This window comes from Aquila chrysaetos, chromosome 11 (assembly GCF_900496995.4).
Source record: "Aquila chrysaetos chrysaetos chromosome 11, bAquChr1.4, whole genome shotgun sequence".
In the NCBI taxonomy this organism is placed as follows: domain Eukaryota; kingdom Metazoa; phylum Chordata; class Aves; order Accipitriformes; family Accipitridae; genus Aquila; species Aquila chrysaetos.
Window position 1 is genome coordinate 21142372 of NC_044014.1, and position 22326 is coordinate 21164697.

Sequence of the window (22326 nt, forward strand, 5' to 3'; positions counted from 1 at the left end):
CAAAGAAAAGAACTATGAAATCAAAAGTATACAGTGTTAAAAGGGAGTGTCTGTGAGGCCATGAGAAAAGACTGTTATAACCAACCATATATTCTTTGTGTTGAAGGATAATTGTACAAATTGTGTCGCTTTCCTGGATTTGGAGTTGTGGATTTTAATATGAGGATTTATCAGCACGCTGGCAGCTGCTAACTTGAGAGATGAAGAGCCTCATCCACATTAGGAATGCTGTACTGGTATAATTATGTCAAAAGAAAGCCTGTACTGGCATATTAGTGTAACATGGAGGAAGATTACTTTTCTTAACACAAATATAAGTGTCTACAAAGATTAGCAACCTTCTAGCTATGCTGCTGTGAGAATCTTCCCACTCCGCAGAGGCTATAAAGGCTCTCTGCTTTGAGACCACGTGGTTTGTATGTGAATCGGAGAGTCAAAATGATGCCTTCTGGGAGGGTTCAGCAGAAGATCTTTTCCTGACTAAATTTCCTATGGTCTGTTTTGAGTGGACAGACCAGGGTTCAGCAACTTATTTCTGTCCCTATGTCCTTATAGGTCTTGAACATGGATCATCAGTGTCATGTGTTGCTGATGCTGCAGAGCATGAAAGGACACATCCTACTTTTAGTTAGCTCTGTGACCCAAACACCTTAGAGCAGAGAATAGTGAAAAGTTAGTAAAAATGGAAATATTGTGCCTATGATCATGTTTGGTAAGAGAAATATTGCCTCCCTGAAGCTGGTGGAGGTCTGTGGAAGGTGTCATAAATATGTCTGGGGATCTGTAGGGTGACTGTCTTACTGAAGAGAATACATAAAGATTGGGGAGGAGCAGTGAGAGGGAATTCAGTGTCCTCCCCTAGCAGTGCTTTGAGGTCACAGCTGTTTCCTCTTGGAAGGCACAGTTCTGCCTTCAGCTGTAATGCTAACACCACCACAGGGTTCTGCTTTGGTCTCAGGAACTTTGATGAAAGCATGATTAAGCTACACATAAGGAGTTGTTTCTTAATCACCTCCGCAAAGGCATCCCAGGCTGTAGGAGTCCAGATATTTCCTATTCATCTCAGACCTTTTTGCCATTATCTTAAGATTCTTCAATTGGTGAAGCGTTGTGTGTCTGTGAGCCAAAGCAGATCCTCCTTTCTCTTCTAGAAGCAATGGTTCTTTGAAGTTAGTAAGTGTAAGAACTTGCATATGTTAATAGTAGGCTGTTGGCTCTCTGTGTACACTGGGATGTTAGGGAAGGGTTCTTGTTTTTACAGCAGTTTAAAGATGCTTTCAGATACTTGCAATAAAACTGTGCTTCTTATAATCTATGTGGTTAGCTGATCTTCCCCTTTGGGCTCTAAGTCAGTGTGAAGTGTGCAAGAGCAGCTATGGATGCATGGCCACCAATGAGAACTAGTGTGTGGTGCCAGGTAAGAGTTGCTGATGTCAGCCAGTGTGCTCACCTGCTGCTGAAAGCAATGAAAGCACAGCAGTAAGAGCTGTCCTAGCACTCTCCTTTAATCAGGGCACATATTGTCTTTCTACCAACAAAAATGGAACAGTAAGGACATCAGCTTTGCCAGGACCAGGTGCAAAAGATTCACTATAAAGGGACTTTGCCCATGGGTAAGGCTGACTAGTCAGGGATTTTTCATGCTTCCTTGGTACTTCAATGCCAGAACCCTAAGAGCTTGCTAATGCCCCCGAAACAAAGACCTGGGGATTTACTCTCTAGCATGGTGTGGCTAAAGGTATATTGGAGTTTACTTCCAAGCTTTCTTCCTTTGTTGATGCTTGCACCTAAAATTCTTCTGGTTTGAATTTGCTTAGGAAGCTGTGAGCTTTTCACGTACAACAGATGGTCCATCAGAATTCATGGGATTCCTTTTTCATTTCAACAAGTGCTTTAGGTTGCAGAGTTGTTATTTGAATGGAAGGAATAAAGAAGGTGGACACCTGGGAATCTTGCTTTAAAATATGGTTAGTGCTATGGAAAAAAAAAGTCAAAATGCCAGTGCAAATTATTGTATGTTCTGAAATACTGTTCCTGACCAAACAGTTAGGTGACTCTTAATCTTGTGTTTTAAAATGCCTTTTTTTTTTTTTTTTAAGCTCATAAGCCCTTTCTTAACAGAACTGTGCCATATTATAAGCCTAGCCTAGCCTGGGTAATGGGAATGTGGTGGTATATCGCTTGGGAAAAGGCAATGTGCGAGTACAAAATGTGTATTTCCATGCAGTACCTACCGCTCATACCGTCTAGTGATTTATCTACATCCAACTCATGTTCTTCTGTGCCAATGTCTTCCATGAGGAATAGATGAACTATAAATTGTTCCTTTAAACCATGAAGGTCTGATTCTTTTCTCAGCAGGTTATTTTTCAGAGTCTTACCAGCCTGGAGAACTGGAGTTTGCAAAAACATTTGCTTCACAGTTTATATTAAAGGCAGTAGAAGTGTGTATTTGGAGGGTTGGGCTTTTAGGGGCAGGGGATAATGGAGACAGGGGCTTGTCAGGGGAGGATGGTTTAGACTTCTCTAATCTCACAGGAAAGAAGCCTTGAGGGAGGTAGCATGTCAGTTTATTGCTAAATAGTAGCCCAGAAAACTTACTTTCTAGTTTTAGGCTCTTATAAGAGGTGAAGTAGGTCTTTAAGGGAGTTACAGTATTTAGAGATATACAAACTAAGACTTGACTGTAATGTATTCTTCTGCCTGTGTTATTACATTGCCAAAATATTCTCTTTTCTTCCTGAGATCCAATGACTATTAGGATTCTGTGGAGAGTCACAGGGTGCTCCCACTGGGGCCTGGCAAGCCACTGTTACTTGAGCTTCACCATGTATTTTGGTAATCAAGTAAAGGAATAATCCAGGTTAAATCAAACTTCTCATAAAAAGTAAACTTGCCATTTTAGAAAGCCTCTAACTTCTGAAGAGGGAGTCTGTAGTTTACCAGCTCCTTGACTTTTAGATTTTTGAACAGTATGGGGAAGCTCATAGTATAAATAACTTTGCAGTTTAGACAAAACAAGCTTTTATTGGCCAAACTTGAAAATTTTAACATATTCTCCTGGATTTTGAACATCGGTATTAGTAAAAATTGTCAGCTTTTCACAAGTGCATCTGCTTTGTACTGGCTAGCTCAGATCCATTCCCTATGAAACACAGTTCACCTGTTTTCATATTAGTGATGCAAGGTGTTGCCAACATTTGTGTTCTTCAGACCAGTTTGTGCTTTTGGGGGGGGGGTGTTGAGGGGAAAAAAAACCCCAAACTTTGTAATCCCTGCCTTGTGTCTAAAAGTATGAAAAGCAACATTTGCTCTAGAGATGCAACTCTGATACATTTGGGAACCACAAAAACCATTTGCCTCCTAGTAAGGGAATGAAAAATAAATACCTTCAGCCATCAGTGAGCTGTCACATCTGGAATGAATCACCGAAATAGAATACCATATTTCTCTACTCTTGCATTTTTTTTAATCACACTCACCCCCCAACCCCCAAATAAAAGTGGTTGGCTTAACTGAAATCTTTACCTCTGGTTTCCAGATCTTCAGCTTGGTCCTTAAATAGGAAAGTTCATCATTCGCATGACAGTGTTTAGCAGCCAGCTTTCCTTTTCAGTGGCAGCCAATACACTCTTGTATTTCTTAAGAAATGGGAGGGAGTGTAAACTGTAAATCAAGAATTTCAGATGGTGAAGCTGAGAGCTATGGCTGGAGAAAAAATGTGCAAAGTATATTGGTTATTCCGAAAAACTTAGGGCACTCGGTCTGCACCAGTTCATTTCACAGAGACCTGCTAATTACTTGGTGTTTTTGAAAGATCAGGCAATTGCTTAGTACTTGAAATCAAGATTTAGACAATGAACTCTGGGCTCCTGATTTTATAAATCTTAGTCTAAAGTTGGTATGTGCAGTTTAAGGAGAAGACATGCAGGGTTTTAACCATAGATCTAAAAGGTCAAATTGTTAAGAATTACAGAAATCCCACTTTGAACAGCTCCTGCTGTACAGAATGAGTTATGCATATTAACAGATAATGAGTCTCAGAAGAATCTTACTGCAGACTAAGTGGGTTTTGTTGCTGGCAAAGTGCAAGCATAACCAACTTTTATTGTAGAAATAAGCTAATACCTACTTGAAATTTTCAGTGTGTGTAAATATAAATACATTTTATATAACATTAAAAAAATTTATAAAACCTTAACTTTGCTGCAGACAGGTTTGGCTATCTCTGTGATATTGTCTTGTGTTAAGCCTTCAAACCCTTCAGGAGCAGAGTTTGTATCTGTATCAGACAATCAATGTGTTAGGGTCTAGGATGAGAGTTTCTAGGGTTGCCTTTATATTTAGGCAAAAGATCTGAGTGGCAGTTCTGCACTCTTACCTTCATTAGCAGACTTCAGAGATGATCTGCCTGGGCCTGACTGCGTTCAAAAGAGATGATTTCCCCCTCCCCAGGGCTTTGTGTTTCCTGAGTGTATTCCAAAGTCTTTCACTCAAACCTCTGACACAAACATATATTAAGGTCACCAATACAGTGAAGATTTTCCTTAAATGAATCATCCATTTTTAATAAGCCAGTGCTGAAGAACTAGTGTGTTTTGGATAAAATTTGTATTTTTCTGTGAAATTGAAAGCATGGATGGTCCACGCATATACAAACTTCTGATGGCTTTCCGAAAGCTGTCAATATTGGCTTGTTTTATTGCTGCACTTCACTGTAATGATTATTGCCATCCAGAGCAAAAGTGAGGGAAGGACTAAGTGCTCTTTAACTCCATTTTATGTAGTGATACTCTTGGGTAATGTCCTGTTATGTCAGTGTGGTAAGGACATCAGAGGCTCTGCGTCCCTCTTGCAATGAACGCATCTGAAGATTATTCTCTTAAATACATGGTGATGGTTATTGCAGTAAATGAATCTCAGCTATTTTCATCTGGGACCATTTAATTCCCTCATGTAATGTAACATAATCAAAAGGGAGGACAAACTTTTTTGTCAGCTTTCCAAGTACTTTGTGAAAATAAAGAGAGCTTAGAATTGTAGTGTTTCAGTAATAGAAATGCAAAAATTCATGACATGCTTAACTGAAACTGTCAGCTTGATTGTTTAAAAGAAGCATGTGCGTAACCCCACAGCAGCCTCTATCTGTCAATGTGAGGTGATGTACATAGTAGTCCTAAAACTTCTTAAATGCTTGAATTTCAGCAACTTTTAGGTAGTCTGAGGGGTTGCTCTGAGGTGTAGCATCTAGTAACAATCCCCATGGAGCTGACTTGGCTGCCAGGCTGGAACAGCTGTCGAGCGGGGTGCTCTCTCCGCACATTTTTACCTACCGCTAATCTGAGAGCATCATTAGTAAACACTTTGTGTGAGTTTTCCAGAATGTGGAAATCTTACCCCTGCTGGGGGCTCTCTGGAGTTTGCTTTGTATGAAATGGAGGGGTGTTGCCAGGAGAGTGGCCAGCCACTCAAGCAGGTGGTTTATGTGCCTCTTCTCTGAGATCAGGTCACCCTCTAGCCGAGAAGAAAGAGAAGTATCTGCCGCTTTACAAGGGGAAGGTAGCAATTTGCACAAGAGATGATTTCTAAGTAGCTACCAACTATTGGTGGTGTTTGACAAGTTTAGAGGCTCAACAAAACAACTGAGATGAGTTCTCATGCCTCTGTCCAAGAGGAACAAGTTGGTACCAGCAAAGCCAGAATACTGGATTTCCTTCAGCTCTCTTGCAAGAATATCTTGAGTTTCCTCTAGCATGTTTGATGGTGATGGAAGAGTTTTGCTGCCCTGTCCGTCTTCCATCCTGTGTGGGATTGGGGTTTGGTTTTGGTTTTTGTGCTAGTGAATGTTCATAATCTGGGATGGCTCAAGTGTGCAGTAACAGCTGAATGCTCTTTGTAGCACATTATCATAGCCCTATTTTTTAGATGATGGGAGACCCAGTAGACATCTTTCTTTCATTTCATTTAGTTTCTATCCTGGAAGTCTAGTCTGAAGAATTGGTTTGATCTCAAGAGGCTGGGCTACGTATGGGAGCAGAAGCTGGAGATTCTCATCAGGCCTCAGGTTCAGGCTGTTTCTGGTATTTGAACTATATTTAACGATATAGCTCCTTGTTACCACGCCCACTCCCCCACCCCCAAAACTTCTCTTTGTGTATCTCTCTCCCCTTGTACCCGCACTCTAATTTTTGTGCATTGCATACTGCTGTCAGAGCATTCTCTTCTGCGGTGCCCAACCTGGAAAAGACTTTATAATCCAGTCTCTGTCTTGTAACATCTAACTCAACACTTGATCCAAGCTTTGCAAAGGCACCCCGTTTGCCTGCGAGTTGCTGAATAAAACAAAGCTATGTGACTATGCTGCAATGCTTAGGGCATTGCTGCTTCCAGTTGGCGGGTCTTCAATAAGCGGGGTCCCTGCTGGTTTAAGTTAAGTGCTGTGGGGTCTAGAAAACAAACACTGAATGATCAGAGAACCAGTAAACATCTGTTCTAGGGCTGTTGTTCTTTCCTTATCCCAAAACAAAACTCTTATCTTGTTGTTGTGGCTAGTGATTTAGTTAGGTTAATGCAATTAGAAGTAAGTGTTTAAACAAGCCTTCTGAATATTGCTAGAGCAACGCTGACCTTTGCAAGAATGCAAGGTCCCTGTAACTCTCAGTCCTTAGGATCTCTGCAGAGACTACCAGAGATACATGGTGAAGTGTTTACTCTTTTGGGGGGAGGGCATACGACACGACCCTGTCCTGTGCTGACATAATTTTGCAAAGGGTGAAGTGGCCTTCCCAGTATCTTTTTATGCACGCTGCAGATTTACGTTTGGTGTCTGATGCCCTCCGGCCATCTGAGAGCGAGCATCTGCCACTCCGTAAAGCAGCCTCTGGTGGCTCTCGCCCCTTCAAAAGGGTGAGTGGTAATTAATAAGCCGGTGAAGTTTAACGGGAGGAGAGAGCCGTGAAGCGCTGAGGTCTGCCCCAAGGCCGGCTAGAAATACGGGCGACGAAGGCGGGGAGCCCCAGCGCCCCAACCTGCCGTCGCCCCCTGCGTGTAGCCTGTTGGGAGCCCGGGCCCGGCAGCCCCCGCTGCCCGGCAGGCTGGCGGCGGCCCCGCCCGGCAGGGAGCGGGCTTGCCGGGGCTGCGAGGGACGCCGTCACCTGCCATGGGGCTACGTTGCTGCAAAGGCTGCGGTGAGGAGCCCAGAGGTAACTACCTGCCCCCTCCAAGGTGACGGGGAAACCGAGGCGGCGGCCCCTCTCCTTCCCGCGCTGTCTCCCGTCCCGGCGGTGCCGGCTGGCAGCGCCGGGGGAGCGCGGCTCGGGACCCGCCGGCCGGCTGCTTCTGCAGCCCGGGCCGCGGCGGCGGTCTGAACTGCCGTCTGCTCCAACAGGACAAAGTGGAATGGGAAGCGAAGCCGTTTATTGCCTGCGTTCGGTGTTCACTCTCTAGTCCTTCGGAAGGTGCCGTCGCTTCTTCTGTGGTTAATTAAAAAAAAAAAAAAAAACAAAAACCAAACACAGAACAAACCACCAAAGCAAACGAAAAAAAAAACCCCTGACAACAAAACCTAAAAACTGTCTCTGGGTGCGATCTTATGCTTAAAACGCAATTCATCGTTTCTTCTTTTTCTCTACTAACAAGTGAAGTTTGGTGGGAGGGGGAGTGGTGGTTTCTTTTTCGGAAAGGTTGTTAGTGTGGCAATAGGATTAGCTGACAGAGTCGTTCCTCACCTGTTCTATGTCCTGACAGACGTGAATACTTGCCGAAGGGTCGAGCTCCCAGGAGTCTAGAAGAGGCTGGTATAGGAGGCACAGAGGCAGTGTCTCTGACCCATGTAAAGCTACTGTAATTCTCCTGTCTCCATATGGATTGTTAGTTACTCCCAAGGTGGCTGCTGCATAGGTTTACCTTTTGGGACCTGCTGCTGACATCCTGTTTGCTTTGCTGAAAGTTTGTAGTTTGGATTCAGGAGCTCTAAGAACAGGTGATGTGTGAGCCCAAAGAGAAGTGTACCTTTTCTCAGTAGAAAGTGATCTCCTTTTAAGAATAATGTTCAAAAACGTTAACGTGCTTGGTTGGAGTTTGTAAAATGAACTTTTTAAATGTTTTAACTTTTTGACAACTGAAGATAATTTTCTTTCAGTAATCAAAAATCCTCTGAAGTTGGATACCAGAGAAAACAGGAGGGAAAAAAAAAGAAAGTTATTTCTTGTGCAAAACTTCGGGAAGGCAAAGTGCACCCTTATAATTACTACACTGAAAGTATGATTCCAAAAATTGTAGCAACTTAGCACATACATTTTAGTTTTGAGACAAAGGTGAAATAAACACATTCTTGGGAATCTGATGAATAAGAGGCTGCTGTCTGCATCGCAGTTGTGTTAGGGTAAAGTTTATCAATATACATAAGCTTTGTTAAGTTAAAGAATGCAGTATAAAAATAAAGCTAAATGAAAAGCATGCTGATCTGACTTGATATCAATATCAGTTATATTAGAAAGAGAGATAAACACTGAAATGAATTTTCCCTTTCAGGAGATATGTCAGGAGTAGGGAAGGTCAGGTAACGGTGTCTCTAGTATTTCTGTTTTTGAGTTGACTATGCCCATATTCTCAGAGTGGCACCTGACGTCAGTATCTTACTCCTCCTTTTAGAGATGGGCTCCCCCTGAATTTTGGATTGGAAATACCATGGTTTTTTTTTTAAGAACAGAAGCAAATGAAAAAGTTGTTGGGGAAGGGAGGCTTAAATTGTGGATTATCAAAAAGCATTTGTCCCAGTTCCTGGCATAAATCCAGTCACCCCATTCACTTGAGTGAAATTGTATTTATCTTCTTTGGGCGAGCTTCTACAAACAGTGGGTGTTTCAGCTAGCATATTGCGTTCAGGCTTGAAAGAACAAAGTATGTTTGTGTCAGCTTTGCACATTTGGGTAAACCTGCCAATGCTGGTGAAGCCACACCATTCTCTGAGAATTGGTATGGTTGAGATAGATGTCTGTGCTAAGCTGTACTTTGTCTGCGGAACCATGTGGCCACTAAATCTTCCAAAATCTGAGTATGTAATACTAACAAACATTTTGAGGAATTCTTTCAAGGGTAGCCCATTGAAGGCCCTGCCATGATTTTTTACTTATTCTGAAAATATATTTCTAAGTCAGTCCTGTGTAATGCTATAAATCTTTCCTCTGGTTGATTCTTTTAACCCATGTAGAAGGTTGAAGTTTATTTCATAAAGGTCATGTGCCTCCATCCACATAAAACTTAATAAATCTCAAGTTTAATATAACTTTGCTGTTGGTACGAATATGATCAGCGAGGTAAAAAGTCTGTGCCCTGTCTTGCTGGTCAGTCACTGTGGGGGAAGGCCTGAAGTGCCAAGCTGTGATTTGTATTCTTAATTGGGACCAAATTTGGCTTTGTATGATGCTGCTGAAACTCATTTTTTCCTTGGTGCTTGGCGTAGGCCCCTTTAAAGCAGTAAGTTTATTTTCCAGTGCTTTTCAGATACTCCTAGATTTTTAAAATATGTAGACAAGTCACTGATTGGGATTGCCAATGCTGCTTTCGCACCATTTTTTCTATGGCCTCAGTGGAAGTTTTTCCACTCATTTGCTCCTGTGGCATGATTTCACAAAAGTCTTTGTACGTGGCTTTGGAGAATGGTTTAGGCTACTGTTGCGTGGCTTTAGAGAATGGTTTAGGCTATTGTTGCGCTGGCCTTCTGCCCATGAGCTTCAACTAGTCCTGCTCTGCTGTGAGAATACTTTTGGCAGATGTGGGAGGAGAGGTGTGGCTAGGGACCAAGGTACTGATAACAATATGTTTTGGGTTATTGCATTTGCCCTGTTAGCTTTTAGTCTTGATAGGCTTCATCAGGCACAGATAGGGCTAACTGATAAGTAGATTCTGATTTCTAAGAAGAGCTGGCAGGCTGAAGTGTTAGTCTTCCTGAACACAGCTGGTTATCTGCAGCTAGCAGGGACAAGCTTAATAAGGGGGTGGGAGTTTAGGGATATTTGCCTTTTTTTTAAGGCCAGAATGGAGTTGGAGTGTTGTCATCCCCATCCACCCGCCTACTTCTGTCTCTGTAGTAGAATTATCCTACTGGCTAGAAAGTACCAGATTCCTGGGCAGGAATGCTGAATTGTCCCTTTACCCTCTCCTTTAGATTCAGTGACTTACTGTGTGCTGAGATTAGAAGGTGGGAGAAGAACATGATTGCAGTTAGGAATTGGAATGGAACTAGAAATAAAGTCCTCCTTCCACCTCACCCAGTAGTACTCTCAACTCCTACTAGCCTGGACCTGACTGGAACATGAAGCTGGTGGGACAGTCTTTTCCATGTGCTATGGTTGATTATCTACACTTTTCTATTTCCTGAGCTTGCTTGTTTCAGCGTGATTGTATTTGTTTTCTTGGTATTTCTTACACTGGCAGTTGTTCCCAGTCAGAAGGTCAAAAAAAAATCTTGCACTGTAGTGTTGTAAAGATCCCTGGTGACTTTCTAGTGATGCAATGTAATCAAGATTGTAAGAAAATACTTCCTTTACTTTCTTTAGACTGGTCATCAATTTGGGCTGCTCAATTTAGCTCTCCTAGGGAGACCCACATTGTGTTTGCTGTGGTAAAAAGTGACTTGAACACCAGTAGATTCCAAATTGGGGCAAACTTGAAGGATGGAAGAGAGCTCAAGTTTTCAGCCAAACAATATTTGCCCTTTTAATCTGGTTTGATGCCAGCTGCCAAGGCATGCTTTCTGTTATGATTTTGTGCTTAAGAAGGTGCAAGTTGTGTAGGGCTTGTAAGACAGGGAACACTGGGAAAATGGTGTTTATCTGAGACACGAAAGCTAGTTAGGTTTTTTGATGATGGTTGTTCTTTGTGTAAAAGGAAGTCTTGAAAAAGTCATTTGCATCTGTTGGATGATCTTAATATATTCCACTGTAGGAACAGAAAGAGTACGGCTTTAGGAGAAGACCATACTTCAGAAGTCTATCGTTTATAAGGCATATAAAACTTATTCAGTATCTTCCAGTCTGTGATATTGGAACGCTTTAGAAATGTTGTCTTAGGGTTCATGATACTACCTCAGAGTTAAGGAACTAATTTTCCTGTTTAAAAAAAAAAGATTAAATTGCTTCTTCTATCTACTTATTTTTCTGGATTCTTTTTCAGCATCCATAGTAACTGTAAGGATACCTTCTAACAGAAGACCAGCATGAGTTCTCACTAGGACTATTGAGTAGGTTTTGACCATAATCTAGTACACTTGGTTCTTCCATGGACAGTTAGCTAAGCTGTGCAGTCATGTGAAGCAGACAGTAGCACAGTTGCGGTATTTTAGAGTTATGCAGTTCCCAGATGAGAAAGTATGTATATGAATAAACTTGTGTGCTTATTATTTTGCACACTTTCCTTCCTATGAGAAACAGTTCTTTCCTTTGTGTGGTGGGACCTAAGCACTGTGAGAACAGCCTGTGTTGGGTGGGAACGTATATAAAGTTAGTGTGTGAACTCATTCCTCATTTCAACAAGGTGATCAGTTTACATGATAACCATAGTAGCAAAAAGGACTTGGGAGTCTTCTGAGCATCCTGCATCCTTTTTGAAAAGCCAAGATGTAACAAAGGAGATAAAGGAGGAATTCACAATCTTTTCCAAAATGTAGGAAAAAATGAATTGGATTCTCTCAGTGAGTATGGAGGAGGATGTCACCTGCACGGGTCTCCAGCTGGTGTTCCCTGGTGTGCACCCAAATGTGCTTCCTCCTCCTTTTTCTATGTACCTATAGCTAAGAAGGGTGACATTTGGAGGGTATGTCTTGGGGCGTGTGGGAGACTTCTTTGGTTATTTTTCTGAAATTCAAAAATTAACTAGAAATTTGAGAAGTTGAGAGATTTGTTTTCAGAAGAAAGATTATCCTGAAGTGATCTGGTCAATTATTACTCATCTAGAACATTTTTCTGTGAGTGGTTCTGTCACTGAAAGCAAACACTAACCTTTGACCTAACACAGCAGAGCTACTAGTTAGTACTGTTAACCTTTATGGTTTGTACTACTTATGCTCCAAAGAGGAAAGAAATCTACTGATAGCATTTCAAAGGCTTGATCATATGTTTGGTCTCTTGTCTGTTTTTTTGACTGATCACGGAAGATATTGGCTGATTGCTAAGCAGAGCTAGTTGCACTTCTTTTGTTGAAACACTTAATTAAATGACTTTTTAATCAAAAGTTGTATTTCTACAGTTTTTGATTTCTGTAACTTGGAAACATAAGTTTCAATTAAAAAAAACAGAGGTTTATTTCTTCCCATAAAATTAATACTTTGCACCCAAAAGTGCTGACTACTTTTGGTTGTCACCTTTACCCAGGGAAGTAAATGTTACTTTGTGTGATGTTGGACCCTGTCCTCCAAGAACGAGCACATGGCGTATTAACTGGAGTGGGATACAACCTGGCAGGACAGGAAACGTGGGGCCAAAACCAGAAATGGGGCTGCGGACATTCAGCAAAGCAGTGGATCAATGCCTGTATATAAAAACAGGGAACTATGGAATACAGCTCTGTGGAGGGTAGCTGCACAGAGGCTTTTAATGTATAACCGCTACATCAGCTGAGAAGCTTAAGCAGTTCTTTCCTTAGCAAACAGCATCAGTGCCCCTTCAATGAACTGCCTTTTATAGGTTAAACTGCCTGCTGCGTTTAATCTGTACACAACTGAAGCTAACACCTGAAGATTTGATAACATCTGCTGTATACACAACCTCTGGCTTGTATTTACTGTCAACAGAGTCTTGTTACTTGTTGATCTAATTTCAGGCTCTCATAGTGAGAAAGCTCGTAAAGGCAGCATGGACCCCTGCAGTGACATTGCTTCTGCTCTCTGTTACCACATCACTCACTCGTAACAGGAAAGCTTCCTAAACTGCATGAAATGGGATGTGCGCTCCCTTCTCCAACTTATGTACTGTATTCTCTTTTTTCCTAAATATGGTGTCCATCTAAGCCCTTATACATAAGGGCTTTCAGCCTGTCATCCTACCATGGGTAGAACTTCTGTTCATTGTTCTTGGGACTTGATGAGGTGTACAAACCAGCTGTCATTTAATTAAATGTTGTATAATTAAATGTGCTGTGGGAAAGGCTTCTTGAAGCTAACATTGCCAATTGTTTTCCAAGGGGTTAGTTTTATGAAAATGCTGACTTAAAAAATAAAAAGACATTATAGAGGTCTGTACCTAGAGAATACTTAGGTACTCTCCATCCATGACCAAGGATTCATCTAGCTTTTATCTAGAGTATCTCATACAGAGGTCTCCATGAGTGGCTTTGCAAGAGAGTTAAATTCATATATATTAAAAAAAAATAATAATAATTACAGTAGGCAAACTGAGGCACAGAGAAATAAGGGAAATAAAGTAACTTGTTCAAGAAGCCAGGTGAAGACATGGTACATGCAGGTTTCAGACTGCTAGACAATTATCTTTTCCTATGGGCCATCCTGTTAATGGTTATTGTAGAAATACCAACTGTCCAGATGCTCTTTAGATACCGTTTGGTATTTAATGCCCATTAGTATGCTGAGCTTAGAGGTTCTCTGGCTGACGCAGCTTTATCTACTATTAATTTGCTCAATTTTCTCCATGAAGTTTTGGCCTGGAGATACAGTTCAACATATGAAGCACTGGTAGAAAGTGTTTCTGTTCTTCAGATCCCACTCTAGCTAACCAGATCCACTGATTAGTTTCCATGTGCAGAAGTAGACTTTTAGGTTATTTGGGTTTTGTTTGACAGCCTGAGCTGTACCGTTTTGAGAGCTTATGCTTGCAGCATATCACAGCTATGACAGGAGTTGAGGTTTCGTGGAATACTGACTTTTTTCCTAATTGTGGCCTTTACCAAAATATCTTCAAAAGTTCAGGAGTACCTAATCATACGCAAGCAGTTGTCACCCACGCTATATGAAAGTCGTTATCAAGGGGGTTTGTTTTGAATTTGGAATGTTGGGTTGTTATATCTAGAGAGGTGTGCAGTGTGCTAGATTTGGACATGTTTTACTCGACTTGCTGGCTGAAACGTTTGAAGTAAATTCTTAGAACACTGGCTGTGTTGGTAGCTGCATCTTGTGTGGTAATACACTCACTTATACTTTGTATTTCTTTGGGGCCAACAAGCAACAATAGAGGCCAGAGCCCAAGTGAAAGGTAGTGGTTGATGTGAATATTTAAAAACGAACCAGCCAAAAAAACCCCCAAAACTCAAAGATGCCGACTAAGTGTTGGTATGGAAATATGGGGCTGTAAGAATTACTACAAGAGGTCATCTTATCCAACTTACGTGCTCAGACCAAATTACATGCATGTACACCATCTTGGACAACTGACATACAGCAGGGTCTTAAACTTCTAATGAAGATTCCACAACACAACTAAGTTTTCTATTTGGCTTCTTCAGCCAACACTAATAGCAAAAGCTCTCTCCTAAAGCCTACATGAATCTTTTGTTAAGGTTTATTTCTCAGTGACAGCTGTTAGTGTACTATGAGACTATCAGAAATACCTACTTCAGTCTCTTTAGACTAAGCAAACCCACTGTTTTCCATCTTTTCTATGAGATTTATTCTAAATCTGTCATTCTTACTGTTCCTTCGCTGATCCTCTCTGGTATGTCTGTCCACACCTCTGGTCTCCAAACCTGGTTTACCATGCTAGGTGAAGTCTCACCAGGACAGAGAAGACAGCAGAAAATCTGCTGGTTCTGTTAATAAATTTCAGAATGAGTTGCCTTTCTGCAACAGTTACATTTTTTGGTTTGTGGTTCATCCTACTAAAAAGCTAAACAAGGCAAGCTTTGTTTTTTTTCCCCATTATCTTCATTTTATGGTACAGGGAAGGAAAGTGACGGCAAATGCTACCCAGCAAATACTCAGGAGAATGAGAAAATTAATTCAAGTTTCCTGATGAAAGTATTGAGAATAACTTGTTGTTTACACTGTTGCGTTCCTGTATTCTTTTAAAAACTTTTTTGAGTCAGCCTGATATGACAGTGTGGTAAAATTTCAGTGACTCAAAAAATACACATTTTCACTGGGGATATGGAATCAATTATTTAATCTACATAAAAACATTTTACTTCAGATTAGAGACAGTTAACTTTTTAAAAGAAAAATTCAAAAGCATCACCTAGTCTAAACTTTTCTTAAAAACTCAGTTATTTAATTTGGATTTGAAAAAATCAATGTTCAAGTATCCTGTCCTAATCTCCCTTAACAAAAAAACACTTAATTAAAAAACTGCTGAAATTTAGTATTTAGTTCTGTCACTTGTGATTTTGTCCTGTATCTGAAAAAGTCAGTGAAACAGTAAAGTTGGGAAAACAGACTTGTGTATCTGGGTTTTTTGCTAGAAGAAAGATCCACCAGACAATACTTTTGAGGCCTAAAGTGTCACTTTAAACAAAGGATGGAGGCTTATGTTGTGTGGTGAGCACAGCGATTCTGCTATGTTTCCTGCTGCAGAAGTGCTCAGTACCTGGCATGCACTCTTATAAATAACTGAGCGATTGGAGATCAAAGCAGGTTAGATATTTCATGTCCATTCTCTTTTCTAGCCCACACATCCGATCTGGTCTGGAGCATTTATGTTGCTATGTTGGTAACTAATAGTATTCTTGAAAGCAAATACAGGTAAATAAGCTATTTGTCATTGAGTTGATGCAGAACTCGTTCAGTTCATATAAATGAAGCAAACGAGCTGAGTTTTTTAACCAGCGTATGATGTGGAGAAGAATCCTATACAGCAGTATGTGAGAACTGAGCAAAGAGGTGGTGTTTGGAGTAACATGGTGGTTAGAAGCTGGCATAGCAGGCTTTCTTTTTTCTTTCCAAATAACAATGGGATAACTGAAACACAAACCATAATCTGTATGCCAGGCACAAGTCTCAGGCTGAAATGACAGTAATGGAACCTGTGTTTGGGTACCTGAACCTGCTCATGGAGCAGTTGCGGGTAGTGCTGAGCAAGGTTCAGCACTGCTGGGGTCCCCTGCCGCCTTCTTGGGGGAGTGTGAAAAACCTGATCTTTCTTCCCCAAACAAGCAAGCCATGAGTGACTGAAAGCAGGGGAGATCTTTCTTACCTATGCAAGTCAAAATGTTGCTGAGGGTATGTTGGTGGTGCCTGCTGCTTCCCTCAAGACATTCCGGGAAATGGCCTCTAGGCTTGCTGTAGCCTGCTAACCCCTGCAGGTATCAGTCAACAAAGTGGATTGTACAAAATAGCCTTGTTTGTGTTGCAGCCTGTGAATGACAGTCTTGTTAAGACTTCTTGGACATGCTTGTTGACTTGGAGTTAATGCTTCCATTATCCTATGTTGAAAACAGCTGTGCATGTTGTTATCAACTGGTTTTCCTGTAATTGGTATTTGATAGTTTGTTCAAATGTTAACAGTGGATGCCTCGCATCTGTTGTAGGTGATCACGGTGCTGTGAGTAGCTGCTATAACCAAAGGGTCTTTCAGATCAGTTACTGACAGGGTGTAGGGATGTGACTATTTTAACAAAACAAAACCCTCTGTTGAATGTTGATTGGAATAATAAGCAATGCTATTTTGTTGATTTTTATTTATTCTCAGGAAGTATAATGTTAGCATTATCAGCAAGTATAAATCTAGCAACAAAACCAGGCAACAACATTTTTAAGGAATGATAATATCTAAGGCTTTGAGAATCTTGTTTTGACTTTCAGAAAGTTGTCTTATGGTATAATCTAGGTAGTTATATGGCAATACATTTCATATAAGAAAGAACGTTGCCTTAAAATGGGAACACCCTCCATACACACCTTGCCAAACCATTTCCGTAAGGCAGGCTTTTCCAGCATTTGAATAGAATAGGGCTTAAGTCAGTGCTTTTTTCCATCGCTAATATTTGGATTATCCAAGAAGTTTGGACCAAATGCAAATAAAAATCCTCTGTGAATCAACAGCTTTTGGGGCCTGTGATACTGAAATCAGCACTTTGAAACAAGATGGTAGTTCGCGTTACAACAAATCTATGTTTTAAAGCATAAAAACTAGCTATTAAAGGTAGCACAAGGGGAGAATGGGAGAACAATAGGTGGTGTTATAGTATGAAAGGTCTAACAATTATTTTGCCTTTTTTTTTAAGTATCATGAAAAAAAGTTCAGGAACTGTTCTGATTTATGGGATACTTCGTAGTAGCAGATAGGCTCTTCATTTTACTACTTTAACACTTACCTGTTTTACTGGTGACTTTAATTTCAGCAGTTGCCTCAGTCTAGGCAGTGGAACAGCAGTCTGAAAGGTACATTTTGCAGCTCTGATGTAATCAGTGTGCTTCTGAAAGGAATGAGTCATTAAACTTGTTTTTACCAAGAAGAGGGCATGTCATATAAAACATTACAGCAGGTGTGTACTGTGTGGGTGACACCATGGCTGCATTTTCTATTCTACAGTTGGTAGATGCTACTTGAGAAAATGGACTGGAGTTTGCCATAGCTTGACCCCGTAGACAGGACTGTCCTCTTGCTTTTATAGGAATTTTTTGTCTTAAAAAGTTGGTAGTAAGGAGAGAGAGTTCACAGTGTGCTTTCTCTGGCAGAGGCTTGGACAATAACTGTTAGTGATTTGAGTAAGCTTTTGGGAGGACCGGGTCCTGAAAGAGCAAAGCTGATGAATTTCAGTACTGTTTTGGGAGCAGCTGGGGTTGCAGGAGAGGCCTTCTGCCCTCTCACAGCCTTTGCAGCAAAAATGTTCTCTCTAAACTTTCAAAGCATGGTAACATCTCTGAGTAGAAATGGACATTCAGTCATGCTATGTTGGCAAGTTTAATGAACTGAGCAAGTGAATTTGGTGGGGAGTTGAGAAATTAATGAGATGAGCTATTTGAAAATCTCCTTTTAAATTAACTCACTTCTAACAAATCTATAAAAAGGCCATTATACTTCAGCTAGGAAGTGTAATGTATATGCCAGTTCATTAATAACCTGTGACACTGAGCTAGCAATTGAGGTCTCTGCGGTACCCGGGAGTACAAGGTACAACCATTGCTTCCCAGTAGTTTCAGATACGGCTTCTCTTGGCCATGTATCCCTGTAGCAGGACCAACTGTAGGTTGGTTATTTACTGTGAGTTAGCCATTACCAACCAAGTGGATTGGGCTCTACTACTGGTTTCATGAGGATGAGAGAAAAAAATGCCTGTATGAAGGATTATTTCCCCCCCCTCCCCAAACCTTGTTTAATGTTTTGTTGTTGGATGAGCAGCAGACACACTTCTCCAGTTTAAGTGGCTACGGTAGTATCCTAGCAGTACCTATGATGGGATAACCTTGTCTCCCAGCACCTTTTGTTTATCAAAACATAAATCAGAAGTGCAGTTGGTAGGGGAAGTCATTAAGTTATCTCCATAGACTGTAAAGTCTTTTCTACTGAGTGTCCTGTTTTTATGAGGTTGCTGGGATATGCAGTGACTCCTTAGCGAACTGCTGCCATCAGAATGAGAAATAAAAAGACTGTGTATCACCATGGCCTTTTCTCTTATGTTCTTGCCATTGAGATGCTGTGGATAAAGACTAGAATGTAGAGGGTAAGAGAATCTAAGGAAGTCCGATGGTTAGAGCGCTGGTTTGGGAGACCTAAGTTTAGTAACCTGCTTTGCCTCAGTCATCGTTCTGACTCCAAGCCAGTTGCTTAGTCCTGTAAGGCCTCAGTTCTTTATTTGTGGAAGACAGCTGATAATGCCTGGCATTGAGATTGAGCACTGAAGATTGTGATATGCTCAGATACTGTTATAATGGGAACTACATTATTGTCATAAGGCTATGAGATTGTATGTTGTATTAGTAAATGTGTTATGGCATGACAGTCAAGTAACACATGAAGAACTATAATAACATACCAGTAACTGCTCATTTTAGCAATGGTAGGCAATCTAGAATATATATTTTTTTTATTCTTTATTTGCTGCAAAGCATTGTGGTTGTAAATGTGATCATGCCATTTTGCTCCCCATCTTTAACCATTTATAATTCTTTGTAAAGCTCACTGTGGAGATGAAAGCTTTATACGCTTATGCCTTATTCAAGGGAAATTTGTACTAAATATTGAAAGGTTTTGAAAAAAAATCAGACTAAACACTGGAGAGCAGAATAAGAATAAAAGCTTGCTTTTTCTTGTTACCAATATTCTTGTGAACTTTTTTGAATATCTGATGATAGCAAGAAATCATCTCTTATTTTAGAGAAGTTTCTTTGACTTCTATGATGAAGCATTGGTAAGATTTGATAGTTACGACTTGTGAAAATGGTTGATAAAGTCAGTCCTTCCCTGCGTCCTGCCCTTCCTCCCCCAAGTGCCAACATAATAAATGATTCTGTCTATTCATTTTTGGGAAGATACCATCTATGCATGTTTATATGTAGCAAGTGTTGAAAGCATAGGTTAAAAAAAGTCAGGTTCAGAGATCTGCCCATATAAAATTTCTTGGAATTTTATTCTTAGATATGTTAAACATTTGAAAATACTGTTGAAGGCATGATGAGTTGGTTATAGCTGGCTCAGCACCAACTCCATAGAGGGTATTTCAGATGTGTTTGAGACAACGTTTTTAATATAGGTAAATGGAACAAAAAATACAAGGGGCTACAAACCTGCTTCTAAGTTATAAAAAATGGATGTGAAACTTAACAAATAAAATAATGTAAGGATGTTTTTACTCATTGTTTTGAGTGATCTGCCAACATCCAAGGCTTAAGAGGGTGGTTTCAATTATGTGTATTGGGTGTGTTATTTAAGTAATCTTGTTTGTGTGCTTTTTAAAAAACAAACAAACAAAAAAAAAACACCAAAAAAAAAAACCTCCTGAAGTAATTTCCTTAAATATAGTGAAGATGGACAACAGCAGGGCTGTTTTCTGCTCTGAAGTGTTCTATGTCTCACGCTCTAGGGTGTTACATGCTCAGGAAGCTGTCTGTGTGCTCATGCTCGTAATCCCCATTCCTTTCACTGATCCTTTGAATCCAGTGTATGCAGCCAGCACCCAGCACCCTATCTGTGGAATCAGTGAAAACCCTTATACCATACTGCTAAACTCAGATCTGTCTATTGAGCTTGATGTTATGTCTTCACACTTTCTAGCTGTACTTTTGGGGTTTTTTGGTGGTTTTTTTTTTTTAGGGTGGGCTTATTTAAATTTTACCACTGGACTCTCTAATGCTTGTCCCCTCACTTTCAGAACAGTGGTCTTTTTTTTTTTTAATTTTGGACCCTTATCCCTCTTAGCTGTACTGTCTGCAGTAACCGCACTTGCTTTTGGGGATGGAGCCTTCCTTGTTCTGTGGCAGTTGCTATCGCGCATAGCACAGACAGCCCTCAGTGACATTCAGCAAGGTACTCCAGGGCTCCGGTAGGAAATAAGTACGGGGCGTGGTATGTCCAGTTTGCTTCCCATCACAGCATTCTCCCTAAGATGCTTTCACCTAGAGCTGCTCTGGGTACAAAGGGAGATGCTAGGGTGAGAGACAGAGTGGTCAGTCCCTTTAAGGAAAACCCCTGGATGAACCTTCCACTTCACCACTGTCTCCTCATGCTCTGTGAAGACTGGTTTCCTTCCCATATGGAGGGGCAGCATCTTCCTGTAGTTAAACCACTTAAGCACGTCTAAAAAGGTGGAAGCAGGGGCTTTGCTCCCATTGCCCAAAGCATGTAGGCGTTTTGTGTCTAGCTCTTGAAGTAATGCTTTGAAAAATCAGTGTTTTGTCTTTCTGTGTGGGAAAATCTGTGCGCGCCAATGTGTGTGCCTTGCTGATTAGCCCACTGGGTCAGACACCCCTCCGGAGCAAAGAGTCGGACTGAAGGGAGGGAGGACTTTGGCTCCATCAATCCCTTTCTGTCTGCAGCTCTCAGGAATGCTGAGAAATCATATGTGGTATTGTTCCCCCCCAGTATATCCTCATGTGCTTTGTCCAGCCTGGCTGTAAGCAATTCAAGGGACAGGCATCTAGCTCTCCCTTGGGAGGAAAAAAAATAGTTCAACCATCACTGTAGGGAGGAGAATGAGATTCCAAGGAAATGAGGGGAATCTGCTTGAAAACAGCAGCAATGTGAAGGGGCTCATAGATGTCATTGTCAGAGGTTTACCAGTCTGAGCCAGAGACAGACTTGGGCAGTTTTGAGCCTGCTGATAGTGGCATTGACTTAGAGCCTTACTATGTGTTTCTATTTTATATTGTAACTTCCTTCCAATTTTGATTCTGGAGACCCAGTGTTGGCATATGTATGGTAGAGAGAGACTTTAGTGTGGGAGAAACACACAAGGGAGAGTGAGACTTGAATTCTCCTCTTGAAGCAAGGGGACTAGACTAGTTGAGAGGCTTTTTAGGCAGCTATTTAGGGGGCTGGAAAGGGTCCCTGAGCATGCCGCTGGTGAGATGCTTTGTGAATTAGTGCTTTTAAGCATCCTGGTTCCATGCTTATTAATACCAGATACGTGTTGCTAGACCACCTGGCGGTATTAATGTGATCCTGATCCAAAGGACCAATTCATCAGTGTTTATATTGGATAAGGTAGAGCACATAGTAGGGTTTTCTGGTGGCACTTTATGCCTTGTATTGCCTGTGGGAGTAGACTGTACCTGTTCTGACATAAAATCTTCAAGAGAAGTTTACCATTTCGTAACATTTTAGTACATCTAAATATGGCAGACAGAATTGGCACCCTTGTTTTGCACTGTGCAACTGGAGTGTTTTCTGATATAATGGAAACTGCCCTAAAACTTGCTTTACTGCCTCGCATGACAGCAGCCTTGTGAGTCTGTTGGCATCACCCATTCTAGTCCCCCACAACTCTATCCTTTTGACTATATACTACTAAGCCACCCATGTGAATTCATGGTGGTCTTAATTAATCAGGTCATTCCTCTCACTCACAGCATCCCAATTATTTATCCACACTGAGTTGTTCAACCTGTCAGAGACCCAAGCTGGTGTTACTGGCAGACTTGGCTAGTCCAGGGAAGTCTTAAGAATCGTTCTCTTTTGTTTCTCTGATGCTGTAGGTAAGTGGTTGGTAGTGTAGAATTGAGCAACAGACATTTGAATAGAGGAATACAAGTAAACCTTTGGAAGTTTGTGGTTTCTGCTGAACAGAAGTGTACTCTGATTTCATGACTTTGAAGCTGATTTACAGACCTCTAATCTCCTGCTCTCAATACTCCTTTCTGAATTATCTAAAACAGGAGGAATATCATACTTAAAGAAATCTCTGCAGCAGTAGCCTTTCTCTGACAATGATCAAAACATGATCAAG

The 22326-nt window shown here is 41.0% G+C and overlaps 1 protein-coding gene across 4 annotated transcripts in view; it reads left to right on the forward strand.

The window, feature by feature from the left end:
* Positions 1–22326, forward strand: part of ARHGAP22 (Rho GTPase activating protein 22) — a 163214-nt gene that overhangs the window by 45848 nt on the left and 95040 nt on the right. Inside the window, exon 1 of one of the 4 annotated variants that reach the window (XM_030029744.2) lies at positions 7895–7981. The exons of the other annotated variants lie outside the window; for them this stretch is intronic. The gene's annotated coding sequence lies outside the window, so the exon portion shown is untranslated. Of the gene's footprint in view, positions 1–7894; positions 7982–22326 lie in introns of those variants that run through there. 4 annotated transcript variants of the gene reach the window in all.